Source organism: Arachis ipaensis, chromosome B6 (assembly GCF_059453495.1).
Source record: "Arachis ipaensis isolate K30076 ecotype BB chromosome B6, ASM5945349v1, whole genome shotgun sequence".
Lineage (NCBI taxonomy): Eukaryota > Viridiplantae > Streptophyta > Magnoliopsida > Fabales > Fabaceae > Arachis > Arachis ipaensis.
This window is the reverse complement of record NC_142441.1, coordinates 2,940,187-2,956,522: the sequence shown is the minus strand read 5'-3', so window position 1 is coordinate 2,956,522 and position 16,336 is coordinate 2,940,187. Positions and strand designations below refer to the sequence as shown.

General features: G+C 40.2%; 1 non-coding gene across 1 annotated transcript; it reads left to right on the top strand.

Annotated features, from left to right (window-relative positions):
- The first annotated feature begins 7,588 nt into the window (after positions 1-7,588).
- On the top strand, positions 7,589-7,696 carry LOC148554423 (small nucleolar RNA R71). The gene has a single exon (XR_015888334.1). It is a non-coding gene; the product is annotated as a small nucleolar RNA R71 (small nucleolar RNA).
- Positions 7,697-16,336: the final 8,640 nt, after the last annotated feature.

Here is a 16,336-nt window from a genome sequence, read left to right as displayed (position 1 = left end):
TGCTTTTTGCTTATTTGTTAGTTTTGGACTTTGTTGCTTATTTTTATTAGTTTTTATTTTTTTTCTACTATGACTTCTCACCCCTCTGGCTATGAGCGTGGTTGCAACTATGTTATAGGAAGAGGAAATTATAATGCCAACATGCACCGTGGTTGGAACAATCAAAGATGGAAGGAGCCACAAGGATTTGATCAACCCTCTTGGCAACAACCCCTTCCAATGTAGAGGTAGACTTCTCTCAACCTCCAACATATGACCTAAGCGACGGGGAAGAATCTGAAGAATTTGATGAGGGTACGGCTGAAATTGAAGAGGTTTGCAAAGAGGTAGAAGAACTCAAAGATGAGCATCATGGAGCAGAACTTGTACAATCATTAGAAACACGTCTTCCCAAGCCATTACCATCTAATATGACATTCAAGTGGGTAAAATCTTTATCCTCGACCTTTGCTTTCCCACTTGAATATGGTTTGCTTGAGACGGATGAAAAACTCAGAGCTCTTTGTGGCTTTAAGTGTAAAAGGGAGATGGTTGATGATTGGCAATTCAGGACTGGATTCAGTACGTTTACAAGTTCTAAGTTGGGATACAAAGGTTGGTGCAGAGCTCGAATGCATGGGTTTAGAAGGCTGTTTGGACATTCTACTGAGGACTCAATTCTCTTGCCACCCGGTTGGAATAATGAGGATCAATGCAAAGATGGGTGCAAAAGCAAGGTTTGGGACCCCGGAATTCGATCTGGCAATCAACACTCTTGGGGCCTGGCCACTTGCTGCAACTTGCTTGAGGACCTTATGCGTCTGATTTGGGACCCCGGAGGTTGCTGGAAGTACAAAAGTTGGTGGAGATTCTTGGACGAGTTCAAGCACAAGCCACCCTGACAAGGAGCTCATCCAATGTCCAACTTAAGGACAATAACTAAAAGTGCTAGGTGGGAGACAACCCACCATGGTATGATCGTCCCTTTTCACCCTTAGTTTTAGTTTGTTTCAAGCTTATTCGTAGAAATTTAGAAATCACGACTCATACATCATCACCTGCATTGCATATTGCATTTTGCATTTAAAAAAAAAGAGCCAACCACGCGTGGGTGTCAAAACCAAATCGACGCTTCCATCCAACGAACAGAAAGTTGTGATGGAATCGTGCGGCTGGTGTGCTAGAAGCACAATTCGAGCCACGCGTACGCGTCCCTTCCATCATTAGCATGCCACGCGTGTGCGTCCCTGATGCGTACACGTCATTTCCATTTTTAGCACACCATGCGTGGGCGTGATCGACGCGCACGCGTGGAACACAAAATTTTGTCCCCTTCAAGGCAGACAGAGAGTTATGCGAAAATGACGCTGGAACTATGCGTTTAGCACAATTTCAGTCGAGGCGTACGCATGCTTCACGCGTACGCGTCACCTTCGTTTCACCCCCTCACGCATTCGCGTCTATAACGCGTACGCGTTGACCTACTTTTGCCCCATTCACGCGTACGGGTGAGCCATGCGTACACGTGGACTGGATTTCATTAACCTCGCGAGAACCCCCCTCCTCGCGTCACTCACCCACTCTCTTCTCCCTCAACGCCTTTCTCTCTTCCCTCCACCCCCCAATTCAAACTTCTGCCACCATCAACCACCACCATCCGCCGCCGCCCCCCCAACTGCCGGAACCGCCGCCACCGAACCACCCCTTCCCCTCCTTCTTCCTTCTTTTCCCTCTCCCCCTTTCTCCCTTCCGATTTCCTCCCGTCGGCCATAACCACCGCCGACCACCACTGCCCTCCCCCCATTCCCTTCTTCTCCCTCTTCTTCCCACCTCTTCCCGCCAACCCGGAGTGCCACCACCGCCTCTGCACCGCACTGCCACCGCCGCCTCTGTGCCGCCGTGCCGCCACCGTTGTTGGTAGCATCTCTTCCCCCTTTTCGCTTCCAATTCTATCTCTGCTTTCACCAGGTTTCTGGTGGACGAAATTGTGTTCCATGTTCTTTGTACTTGTGTGAGATTAACAATATATAATTGTATTGAATCCTCATTGTGGCTCTATGTGTGGACACAACTCCGTTCAACTAACCAGCAAGTGTACTGAGTCGTCCAAGTAATAAACCTTACGTGAGTAAGGGTCGAATCCACAGAGATTGTTGGTATGAAGCAAGCTATGGTCACCTTGTAAATCTCAGTCAGGCGGATTTAAACATGATACTTGATTAGATTAAAATAAACAATAAAAGGGATAGAGATACTTATGTAAATCATAGGTAGGAATTTCAGATAAGCGAATGGAGATGCTTTTCTTTCCTCTGAACCTCTGCTTTCCTGCTATCTTCATCCAATCAGTCTTACTCCTTTCTATGGCTGGCTTTATGTGATACATCACCACTGTCAATGGCTACTTTCAGTCATCTCACGGGAAAATGATCCAATGCCCTGTCACGGCACGGCTAATCGTCTGGAGGCATCACCCTTGTCAATGGCTTCATCTTATCCTCTCAGTGAATCATATGCTCACGCACCCTGTCACGGCACGGCTATTCATCTGTCGGTTCTCGATCATGCTGGAATAGGATTTACTATCCTTTTGCGTCTGTCACTAACGCCCTGCAATCGCGAGTCAGGAGCTCGTCACAGTCATTCAATCATTGAATCCTACTCGGAATACCACAGACAAGGTTTAGACTTTCCGGATTCTCTTGAATGCCGCCATCATTCTAGCTTACGCCACGAAGATTCTGGTTAGGAGATCTAAGAGATACTCATTCTAGCTTAATTCATGTAGAACGGAAGTGTTTGTCAGGCACGCGTTCATAAGGGAGAAGGATGATGAGCGTCACACATAATCATCACCTTCATCATGTTCTTGGGTGCGAATAGATATCTTAGAAGAGAAATAAGAAGAATTGAATAGAAAACAGAAGTACTTTGCATTAATCTTTGAGGAACAGCAGAGCTCCACACCTTAATCTATGGAGTGTAGAAACTCTACCGTATGAAAATACATAAGTGAAGGTCCAGGCATGGCCGTGTGGCCAGCCCCTATGGTCTAAGAACAATGCGTTCAAAGATGCCTAATACAATAGTAAGAGGTCCTATTTATAATAAACTAGTCACTAGGGTTTACATGAGTAAGTAATTGATGCATAAATCCACTTCCTGGGCCCACTTGGTGTGTGTTTGGGCTGAGCCTGAGTGTAGCACGTGCAGAGGCCATTTGTGGAGTTGAACGCCAGTTTCTGTGCCAGTTTGGGCGTTCAACTCTGGTTCTGGATCCTTTTCTGGCGCTGGACTCCAGATTTGGGCAGAAGGCTGGCGTTGAACGCCAGTTTACGTCGTCAATTCTTGGCCAAAGTATGGATTATTATATATTGCTGGAAAGCCCTGGATGTCTACTTTCCAACGCAATTGGAAGCGCGCCATTTCGAGTTCTGTAGCTCCAGAGAATCCACTTTGAGTGCAGGGAGGTTAGAATCCAACAGCATCAGCAGTCCTTTTTCAACCTCTAAATCTGATTTCTGCTCAAGTCCCTCAATTTCAGCCAGAAAATACCTGAAATCAAAGAAAAACACACAAACTCATAGTAAAGTCCAGAAATGTGAATTTAACACAAAATCTATTAAAAACATCCCTAAAAGTAACTAGATCCTACTAAAAACATACTAAAGACAATGTCAAAAAGCGTATAAATTATCCGCTCATCACAACACCAAACTTAAATTGTTGCTTGTCCCCAAGCAACTGAAAATCAAAATAGGATAAAAAGAATAGAATATACTATAAATTCCAAACTATCAATGAAACATAGCTCCAATCAGATGAGCGGGACTTGTAGCTTTTTGCCTCTTGAATAGTTTTGGCATCTCACTTTATCCATTGAGGTTCAGAATGATTGGCATCTATAGGAACTCAGAGTTCGAATAGTGTCATTGACTCTCCTAGTTCAGTATGATGATTCTTGAACACAGCTTCTTTATGAGTCTTGGCCGTGGCCCTAAGCACTTTGTTTTCCAGTATTACCACCGGATACATAAATGTCACAGACACATAATTGGGTGAACCTTTTCAGATTGTGACTCAGCTTTGCTAAAGTCCCCAATTAGAGGTGTCCAGGGTTCTTAAGCACACTCTTCTTTTGCTTTGGACCTTGACTTTAACCGCTCAGTCTCAAGTTTTCACTTGACACCTACACGCCACAAGCACATGGTTAGGGACAGCTTGGTTTAGCCGCTTAGACCAGGATTTTATTCCTTTAGACCCTCCTATCCACTGATGCTCAAAGCCTTGGGATCCTTTTTATTTGCCCTTGCCTTTTGGTTTTAAGGGTTATTGGCTTTTTGCTCTTGCCTCTTGGTTTTAAGAGCTTTTGGCTTTTTCTGCTTGCTTTTTCTTTTTCTTTCTATTTTTTTTTTCGCCTATATATTTTTTTTTTCTGCAAGCTTTGTTCTTTGCTGCTTTTTCTTGCTTCAAGAATCATTTTTATGATTTTTCAGATTATCAAATAACATGTCTCCTAGTCATCATTCTTTCAAGAGCCAACATATTTAACATTCTTAAACAACAACTTCAAAAGACATATGCACTGTTCAAGCATACATTCAGAAAACAAGAAGCATTGTCACCACATCAATATAATTAAACTAAGTTCAAGGATAAATTCGAAACTCATGTACTTCTTGTTCTTTTGAATTAAAACATTTTTTATTTAAGAGAAGTGATGGATTCATAGGACATTCATAACTTTAAGACAAAGTTACTAACTACTAATGATCATGTAATGAAGACACAAACACAGATAAGCACATAGAAAACGAAAAAACAGAGAAAGTAAGAACAAGGAATGAGTCCACCTTGGTGATGTCCTTGAGCTCTTCTATGTCTGTTCCTTGTCTTTGCTGCTCCTCCATCATTGCTTTTAGATCTTCTCTGATTTCATGAAGGATGATGGAGTGCTCTTGATGTTCCACCCTTAGTTGCTTCCAATAATTGTGTGGAAGAAAATGTATCCCCTGAGGTATCTCAGGGATCTCTTGAATTGCAGTTAAATGTTCTACCACTGAGCTATAGACCCTTGATGGAAGCTTTTGTCTTCCCTTTCCTTCTTTCTAGAGGCTTCTCTGGCCTTAGGTGCCATCAATGGTTATGGAAAAAACAAAAAAGCTATGCTTTTACCACACCAAACTTAGAATGTTGCTCGCCCTCGAGCAAAAGAAGAAAGAATAGAAGAATAAGAAGAAGATATGGAGGAGATGGAGGGAGATGTGTATTCGGCCATATGGGTGGGATTGGGTGGGAAAGAGATGTTGAATTTTGAAGGAAAGTGGGTGTTTGGAAGTGAGTGGTAAAGGGTTAATAGGGAAGAGTGTTTATTGGGAATAGAGGATGATTGAGAAGAGAAAAGAGAGTGAGTGGAGGTAGGTGGGGATTCTGTGGGGTCCACAGATCCTGAGGTGATCCTGTGAGGTCCACAGATCTGGAGGTGTCAAGGCATTTACATCCCTGCACCAAGTTGGGCATGCAAAATGCCCTTGCACACAACTCTGGGCGTTCAGCGCCAGGTTGGTGCCCATTTTGGGCGTTCAACGCCCATTTGCTGCCATTTCTGGCGTTGAACGCCAGAACCATGCTTGTTCTGGGTGTTCAGCGCCAGGATGCTCCCATTCTGGGCGTTCAGCGCCAGAACCATGCTCTGTTCTGGCGTTTGAACGCCAGGCAGATGCTCCTCCAGGGTGTGATTTTTCTTCTGCTGTTTTTTTTTATTCCGTTTTCAATTTTTATATTCATTTTGTGACTCCACATGATCATGAACCTACAAAGGCATATAACTAAGAAAAATATAGTTAGATAAATAAAAATTGGGTTGCCTCCCAACAAGCGCTTCTTTAATGTCAATAGCTTGACAGTGGGCTCTCATGGAGCCTCACAGATGTGCAGAGCTTTGTTGAGACTCTCCAACACCAAACTTAGAGTTTGGATATGGGAGTTCAACACCAAACTTAGAGTTTGGTTGTGGCCTCCCAACACCAAACTTAGAGTTTGACGGTAGGGGCTCTGGTTGACTCTGCTTGGAGAGAAGCTTTTTCTGCTTCCTCTCCATGGTTGCAGAGGGAGATCCTTGAGTTTTAAACACAAGGGAGTTCTCATTCCATTGAAGGAATATTTCACCTCTGTCAACATCAATCACAGCTCTTGCTGTGGCCAGGAAAGGTCTTCCTAGGATGATGGATTCATCCTCTTCCTTTCCAGTATCCAGGACTATGAAATCAGCAGGGATGTAGAGGCCTTCAACCTTTACTAACACGTCCTTTACTTGTCCATAAGCCTGTTTTCTTGAGCTGTCTGCCATCTCTAGTGAGATTTTAGCAGCTTGCACCCCATAGATTCCCAGTTTCTCTATTACAGAGAGGGGCATGAGGTTTATACCTGAACCAAGGTCACACAGAGCTTTAAAGAGCATGGTGCCTATGGTACAGGGTATTATGAACTTTCCAGGATCCTGTCTCTTCTGAGGCAATGTCAGTTGATCCAGATCACTTAGTTCATTGATGAACAAGGGAGGTTCAACTTCCCAAGTATCAATGCCAAATAATTTGGCATTCAGCTTCATGATTGCACCAAGAAACTTGGCAGTTTGCTCTTCCGTAACATCCTCATTCTCTTCAGAAGAGGAATATTCATCAGAGCTCATGAAGGGCATAAGGGGGTTCAATGGAATCTCTATGGTCTCTAGATGAGCCTCAGAGTCCTTTGGTTCCTCAGAGGGAAGCTCCTTATTGGTCACTGGACGTCCCAGGAGGTCTTCCTCCTTGGGATTCACGTCCTCTCCTCTCCTCATAGGTTCGGCCATGGCGCTTATGTCAATGGCCTTGCACTCTCCTTTTAGGTTCTCTTCTGTATTGCTTGGGAGAGTACTAGGAGGGATTTCAGTGATCCTTTTACTCAGCTGGCCCACTTGTGCTTCCAGATTTCTAATGGAAGATCTTGTTTCATTCATGAAACTTACAGTGGCCTTGGATAGATCAGAGACTAGATTTGCTAAATTAGAAGCATTTTGTTCAGAGTTCTCTGTCTGTTGCTGAGTTGATGATGGAAAAGGTTTGCTATTGCTAAACCTGTTTCTTCCACCATTATTAAAGCCTTGTTGAGGCTTTTGATCCTTCCATGAGAAATTTGGATGATTTCTCCATGTTGAGTTATAGGTGTTTCCATAAGGTTCACCTAAATAATTTACCTCTGCTATTGCAGTGTTCTCAGGATCATAGGCTTCCTCTTCAGAAGATGCCTCTTGAGTACTGTTGGATGCAGCTTGCATTCCATGCAGACTCTGAGAGATCATATTGACTTGCTGAGTCAATATTTTGTTCTGAGCCAATATGGCATTCAGAGTATCAACCTCAAGAACTCCCTTCTTCATAGGCGTCCCATTGATTACAGGATTCCTTTCAGAAGTGTACATGAACTGGTTATTAGCAACCATGTCAATGAGTTCTTGAGCTTCTGCAGGCGTTTTCTTTAGGTGAATGGATCCACCTGCAGAAGTGTCCAGTGACATCTTTGATAGCTCAGATAAACCATCATAGAATATATCCAGGATGGTCCATTCTGAAAGCATGTCAGAAGGACACTTTTTAGTCAACTGTTTGTATCTTTCCCAAGCTTCATAGAGAGATTCACCTTCTTTCTGTCTGAAGGTTTGAACATCAGCTCTAAGCTTGCTCAGCTTTTGAGGAGGAAAGTACTTGGCTAAGAAAGCCATGACCAGCTTATCCCAAGAGTTCAGGCTGTCTTTAGGTTGAGAATCCAACCATAATCTAGCTCTGTCTCTTACAGCAAAAGGGAAAAGCATGAGCCTGTAGACTTCAGGATCTATTCCATTAGTCTTAACAGTATCACATATCTGCAAGAATTCAGTTAAGAACTGAAAAGGATCTTCAGATGGAAGTCCATGAAACTTGCAGTTCTGCTGCATCAGAGAAACTAATTGAGGTTTCAGCTCAAAGTTGTTTGCTCCAATGGCAGGAATGGAGATGCTTCTTCCATGTAAATTGGAATTAGGTGCAGTAAAGTCACCAAGCATCCTCCTTGCATTATTATTATTTTCGCCTGCCATCTCCTCTGCCTGTTCGAAAATTTCTGAAAGGTTATCTCTGGATTGTTGTATTTTAGCTTCTCTTAATTTTCTCTTCAGAGTTCTTTTAGGTTCTGGATCTGCTTCCACAAGAATGTTCTTATCCTTGCTCCTGCTCATATGACAAGGAAGAATGGCCAGAAAAATGATAATAATAATAGAGATCCTTTATACCACAGTATAGGGATCCCTTTGTAAGTAGAAGAAGAGGGGGTGATGTAAAGGAAGAAACACAACTGTGAGGATTGGAATGTGAGATGAGATGTTAGGATATGAATGAATAAATAGAATGAGATGGGGGAGGAATAATTTTCGAAAATTATTTTGAAAAAGAGTTAGTGATTTTTGATAATTGGTTTTTTGAAAATTAGTTAGTATTTTTCAAAAATTTTTGAATTCAAAAATAAAAAATAAAAATAATTAGTTAATTAAAAAGAAATTTTTGAAAAAGAGGGAAGATATTTTCGAAAATTGAGAGAGAGAGAGTTAGTTAGGTGGTTTTGAAAAAGTTAAGAAACAAACAAAAAGTTAGTTAGTTAGTTGAAACAAATTTTGAAAAGGTAAGAAGTTAGGAGGTTAGAAAAGATATTTTGAAAAGATATTTTTGAAAAAGATAAGATAAGAAGATATTTTTGAAAAGATATGATAGAAATTAGTTTTGAAAAAGATTTGATTTTTAAAATCTCAATTAATGACTTGATTCATAAGAAATCACAAGATATGATTCTAGAACTTAAAGTTTGAATCTTTCTTAACAAGCAAGTAACAAACTTCAAATTTTTGAATCAAAACATTAATTGATTAGTTATTTTCGAAAATTTTATATAAAAATAAGAAAAAGATTTTTGGAATTTTCGAAAATAACTAAGAAAATTGAAAAAGATTTGATTTTTGAAAAAGATTTTGAAAAAGATAAGATTTTCAAATTGAAAATTTGATTTGACTCATTGGCAACAACTTGATTTTTAAAAAATTTTTGAAAAAGTCAACTCAAATTTTCGAATTTGATGAGAGAAAAAAGGGAAAGATATTTTTTTTTTGATTTTTGAATTTTTATGATGCAAGAGAAAAACATGAAAATTATGCAATGCATGAAATTTTTAGATCAAAACAATGAATGCATGCAAGAATGATATGAATGTCAAGATGAACACCAAGAACACCATGAATGTCAAGATGAACATCATAGACACAATTTTTTTAAAAATTTTTAATGCAAAGAAAACATGCAAGACACCAAACTCAGAATTCTTTAATGCTTACGCACTAAGAATTCAAGAATGCATATGATAAACATGAAAAGACACAAAACAAAAAATCATCAAGATCAAACAAGAAGACTTACCAAGAACAACTTGAAGATCATGAAGAACACTATGAATGCATGATATTTTCGAAAAAAAAATGCAAGATGCATATGCAAGTGACACCAAACTTATGATATGACTCAAGACTCAAACAAGAAACACAAAATATTTTTGATTGATTTTTTTTGAATTTTTATTTTATATTTTTTCGAAAATTATATGAAAAAAAAGAGAAATAAGGATTCAAAATTTTTAATATGAATTCCAGGAATCTTATGCTCTAAAGCTCCAATCAAAGGGTCAGGCATGGCTTAATAGCCAGCCAAGCTTTAGTATGTAAATCAGAAACAGTAGCAGGTGGATTAACCCCAACTAGCTTGCTCTTGATAACAAATTGCTGCCTCAGTCCAATTAAATTTAGACATGGCTTTACAGCCAGCCAGGATGCAACATATAATTACATGGGCTGAAGTGATTAGTTGAATACCAATCCCAAAGTAGTTTGGGTATGGCTTTACAGCCAGATATGATTCAACATATTTCATGAAACACTAGAATTCATTCTTTAAAAATTTTGAGCCATAGAATAATTTATTTTTGAAAACATTTTTATTTTATTATTTTTTTTTAATTTTTTCGAAAACAAAGGAGAAAATTTTGAAAGATTTTTGAAAAAATTTTTGAAAAGAAAACAAAAAGAAAATTACCTAATCTGAGCAACAAGATGAACCGTCAGTTGTCCAAACTTGAACAATCCCCGGCAACGGCGCCAAAAACTTGGTGGACGAAATTGTGTTCCATGTTCTTTGTACTTGTGTGAGATTAACAATATATAATTGTATTGAATCCTCATTGTGGCTCTATGTGTGGACACAACTCCGTTCAACTAACCAGCAAGTGTACTGAGTCGTCCAAGTAATAAACCTTACGTGAGTAAGGGTCGAATCCACAGAGATTGTTGGTATGAAGCAAGCTATGGTCACCTTGTAAATCTCAGTCAGGCGGATTTAAACAGGATACTTGATTAGATTAAAATAAACAATAAAAGGGATAGAGATACTTATGTAAATCATAGGTAGGAATTTCAGATAAGCGAATGGAGATGCTTTTCGTTCCTCTGAACCTCTGCTTTCCTGCTATCTTCATCCAATCAGTCTTACTCCTTTCCATGGCTGGCTTTATGTGATACATCACCACTGTCAATGGCTACTTTCGGTCATCTCACGGGAAAATGATCCAATGCCCTGTCACGGCACGGCTAATCGTCTGGAGGCATCACCCTTGTCAATGGCTTCATCTTATCCTCTCAGTGAATCATATGCTCACGCACCCTGTCACGGCACGGCTATTCATCTGTCGGTTCTCGATCATGCTGGAATAGGATTTACTATCCTTTTGCGTCTGTCACTAACGCCCTGCAATCGCGAGTCAGGAGCTCGTCACAGTCATTCAATCATTGAATCCTACTCAGAATACCATAGACAAGGTTTAGACTTTCCGGATTCTCTTGAATGCCGCCATCATTCTAGCTTACGCCACGAAGATTCTGGTTAGGAGATCTAAGAGATACTCATTCTAGCTTAATTCATGTAGAACGGAAGTGTTTGTCAGGCACGCGTTCATAAGGGAGAAGGATGATGAGCGTCACACATAATCATCACCTTCATCATGTTCTTGGGTGCGAATAGATATCTTAGAAGAGAAATAAGAAGAATTGAATAGAAAACAGAAGTACTTTGCATTAATCTTTGAGGAACAGCAGAGCTCCACACCTTAATCTATGGAGTGTAGAAACTCTACCGTATGAAAATACATAAGTGAAGGTCCAGGCATGGCCGTGTGGCCAGCCCCTATGGTCTAAGAACAATGCGTTCAAAGATGCCTAATACAATAGTAAGAGGTCCTATTTATAATAAACTAGTCACTAGGGTTTACATGAGTAAGTAATTGATGCATAAATCCACTTCCTGGGCCCACTTGGTGTGTGTTTGGGCTGAGCCTGAGTGTAGCACGTGCAGAGGCCATTTGTGGAGTTGAACGCCAGTTTCTGTGCCAGTTTGGGCGTTCAACTCTGGTTCTGGATCCTTTTCTGGCGCTGGACTCCAGATTTGGGCAGAAGGCTGGCGTTGAACGCCAGTTTACGTCGTCAATTCTTGGCCAAAGTATGGATTATTATATATTGCTGGAAAGCCCTGGATGTCTACTTTCCAACGCAATTGGAAGCGCGCCATTTCGAGTTCTGTAGCTCCAGAAAATCCACTTTGAGTGCAGGGAGGTCAGAATCCAACAGCATCAGCAGTCCTTTTTCAACCTCTAAATCTGATTTCTGCTCAAGTCCCTCAATTTCAGCCAGAAAATACCTGAAATCACAGAAAAACACACAAACTCATAGTAAAGTCCAGAAATGTGAATTTAACACAAAATCTATTAAAAACATCCCTAAAAGTAACTAGATCCTACTAAAAACATACTAAAGACAATGTCAAAAAGCGTATAAATTATCCGCTCATCAGTTTCCCTGCTTCCATCTCTGCATTTCAAATTCTCCTTCTGTTAAATTAAGTTAATTAGCTTAGTTACATTTTGTTAGAATTTAGGATAGTTAGAAATGCATGTTCATAGTGGATTCTAGGTGGTTAAGTAGCTAGGATGTGGTTAGTGGATTTAGGTCTGATAATTACGCCGTTCTTGCTGCTTGCTTTACCTGTTTTACAATTTTAAAACTGCTTTACTGTTGATGCTGCTAATATGCTATTCATTACTATTCAATGCTATTTTGACATTATTCCACCTGAATTGCATTTCCTGCTACAGATTGAATTTGTTTTTCTGAATTCATGTGACTTGCTAATTGCTACTCTTTTATATATTACTCTAAATGTCATATGAACTGAATTTCTGCTGCTGTTTATTACCCGGGGACGTTCAATTTATAGCCGGCATGCTGCCAAAATTTTTAGAAAATATATTGTTATTGAACTGGCAACTTAGGAATTGAGCTTGGCACTTTTGGATTTGAAACTTATTTAACTCATACCAAGATCAATTCTTAAGTCAATTAGTCAGCTTCCACTTTACTTTGGTTCCCTCTTCTATGCATTCGTCATTGCTAGACTCCGAGTACTAACTGACGAAATTCTGAGTCAATTAGGACCTTGTTGACTAATTTTTACTACATAAGTGCCATGGTTCACCCCTGATTCCCCTTTCTCAAATACAGCTTCCTGTTAATTGCATCACTGCTTATCACTGCTTGATTACCCCTTTTGATAGATTCTTCTAAATCTACCTGTTCTGTTTTGCTTTATAATGCCTAAACTATATGAATTACCTTGTTCTTCATGCTATTTGCCATAATACTAAACTTCATATGAGTTTTGCTGCTTGTTTGATTTTTCGGGAACGTCCCTTTTACTGCCGAAATGCTGCCCAATTATTTTGAAACCTGTTTTTCCCCATCTTCCACTTATGAATTGACTTTGGTGTTTTTTGAAATTGTGATTTATATGGTTCACACCACAGCCACTTCATGAGTTGCTGGGCTAGTATTCCCTCTCATTTTGGTTCCCTTTTCATTTGACGTGCATTGTTGATGACCGTATTCCCTTTTTATGCTTCTTGCTTTACATGAATTATCATCAATAATCTGTTTGTATGCTTGAATGTGAGCTTGCTTGTTTCTAAAACTTTTTGCACTTTTCTTAATTAGAAATTACATTGACATGTCACTAATCCTAACCCACTTCTCTAAGTTTTAACTAAACTGACATTTTCACTTTTCTTTTTCATTTTCACACTTTTCCACGCTAACTCTTTTCATCACTTTCCTGGCATGTTATTTGTTATTTCTTAACCAACAAGCATTCTGTACTTCACTGTTACACTCTTGGATTACAATTTATGATTGTTTCTCTGGATCCTAAATTTCTTTCAGTATGAGATTTTACCTCTTCGTGCCTCATTACTTGCTTTAGTTTTCATTCCTCCTTTGCCTATCCACTGCATATGCTGCTGCATATTATCTGTTTCTCTGTTTCCTTGCTTTAGCCTGATATATTGTATGTTGGAATATCTGTTTTCAGGATGTCTGACCCGCAAAGAAAGGGTAAGGCTAAGGTCACTACCGGTAAGAGAAAAAGGGGCCAGTCATCCGTTTCTCTAACGGATATTCTTTTTGATGATTCTTGGAAGGAAAAGAACTTTAGCCCACAAAAAAAAGCCGATCAGGCCGCACAGGCCAATGACCCGATCAAATTTGCAAACCTCTACTGCAAACTCAAATTCCCAATCTTCGCAGAAAAGAGGCATCTACATGTGGAAAAGACCCTCAAAATCCCTGATAAATTAAAACAATACACTGAGGAGCAAATCAAACAGCGGGGTTGGATGTTTTTGGAGAGGAATCTGACTGAAGTAAACGCATCTTGGGTCCGTGAATTCTACTGCAACTACTACAAGACGACCCTTGATGCTATTCATCTCAGAGGGAAGCAAATTTTGGTCACTGAGGAGGCGATTGAGGACATCCTCCATTTCCAGCCTAAACCAGATGGTTCGGATGGTTATCAAAAGGCTGTGGAATCCATTAATACTTTGAGCTTTGATTGGGATGTGGTCAAACGTACCATAGCCATAGATCCTGATGCTCCTTGGGCTATGAGGAAGTCCAAAGTCACTCCCAGAGGCAACAAGATCATTTATCTTAATGATGAGGCTAGGCTATGGCAACAGATGCTGAGCAACTATGTTATGTCTAGCACTCACGAGTCTGAGGTGCCAGCCGCTATGATCATTCTCATCTAGTGCGTTATGGAAGGCAAGGAGCTATACCTTCCTCGGTTTATCCGGCAGTATATGGCCAGAGTACATGTCCGAGGTACCCTCTCATTTCCATACCTGATCACCCAGCTGGCTCACCGAGTTGCAGTCCCTTGGGAGCCAGAGGACCAGAGACCACCAGCTACCGACTGCAGGAAGATCATACCGCACGGCAAGCGGTTCGGTCCTCTAGGCCACAGAGTCCCTGCCATTACCGCCCCTACTGATGTCGCCACATCTTCAGCCGCACCTTCAGCTTCTGCAGCCCCATCTACTCCCCCAGCACCATCACCTGCCTCTCAGCCTATCTACCACTTGGTGCATCGCCTCTTTAGGCGCCTTGATCAGATAGAGCGTCGCAATAAGCGACGCTATGAGCATTTGAAGTTGATGATGAGATCAGGACACACTGACATCCCCTCCGATCCTGACACACCATCAGAGCATTCTGAGGAGGAGGAAGATGAGTAGCAGGTGGATGAGCACCAGGCTGAGGCCCGGGCAGAGGAGCAGTCGCAACAGGCCTAGCCAACAGATGAGCAGTATACACAGCATGAAGAGCCCCCGACTACACAGTTTATAGTGCCACCAGCCCAGCCACCAGCACTTACAGAGCCCACAGCACAGCCTTCCGGAGATGATGACTCTTCACACCTAACTTGATTGAGCATCAAGGACGATGCTATTATGTAAGTGTGGGGAGGTTGCCATCTCTGGCATTGATTACATTTTGTGAACTATTTCAGACCTTTTTATCTTATTTTTTCTTTATTTTGTTTTATTTTTCTCTTGGTATTTGGACATTTCTACTCTATTGTACTCTTATTTATTTTCACTTGGTTGCATTTTGCACTTTGAGCTGTGTATATATATATATATATATATATATATATATATTTAGCTCAGATTACACTTTTAGTCTATTAGTTGTGATATGAAAAAATATAGATTATTAAGTTTGGTTTACCCCTTCACATATGAGCACTTAGTTTGATCGAAAATAGGGATAAACTAAAATATTTTAGTTTTTTTGTCATATTCACAACATATCATTTAGTATATATATAATAATGGATGTTGGTCAATTGATAAATTTTCAAGGAATATATCATTTTCTTAAAGCAGGCAATCATAGATTGACTCACATTAAATGAAGTTGAAACTTCTTAGTAGCTTGCATGACAGATATAGGTAGTGGAACATGGATATGAGCTATGAACACACAACTCGTGAGTTTTGAGCTTAATTATATGGTTGCATTATTTAACCATAATACTTTTATTTCTATGTGTTTTCATCCCTATGATTGTAATCTATAATTTGTTCCATTCTATACGTCCATTATTTAGTGTATTTTCATGCTTGCATATGATTGAGACCATTAATTGTTATTAGCTCACTTATCCCAAATAGCCTACCACTTCAATCACCCTTGTTTGCCACTTTGAGCCTTTTAACACCCATTTGTTCTGTATTTTACCACATCACTAGCCTTAAGCGAAAAAATAATTAATTATCGTATTGAATCTTTGGTTAGCGTAAGATAGAGATTGTATATTAACTAAGTGTGGGGAATTGTGGGAACTTGGGTTGATAAGAGAATGTTGAATTTTATGGACAAGTTGGTACGCGAAATTGTGATCCCTGGTAATGGCTCCAAAAAATTGGTGCTCTAATATTAATTTATAATTTGTCACAACTCCGTGTAGCTGACCAGCAAGTGCACTGGTCGTCCAAGTAATACCTTACGTGAGTAAGGGTCGATCCCACGGACATTGTTGGTATGAAGCAAGCTATGGTCATCTTGTAAATCTCAGTCAGGCGGATTCAAATGTATTAAGAAATTATAGTGGATGAAAATAAATAAAATAGGATAGAGATACTTATGTAAATCATTGGCAGAAATTTCAGATAAGCGTATGGAGGTGCTGTTGCTGTCGGATCTCTGCTTTCCTACTGCCTTCCTTCAATCCTTCTTACTCCTTTCCATGGCAAGCTTTATGTAGGGCATCACCGTTGTCAATGGCTACATCCCATCCTCTCTGTGAAAATGGTTCAATGCGCTGTCACTGCATGACTAATCATCTGTTGGTTCTCGATC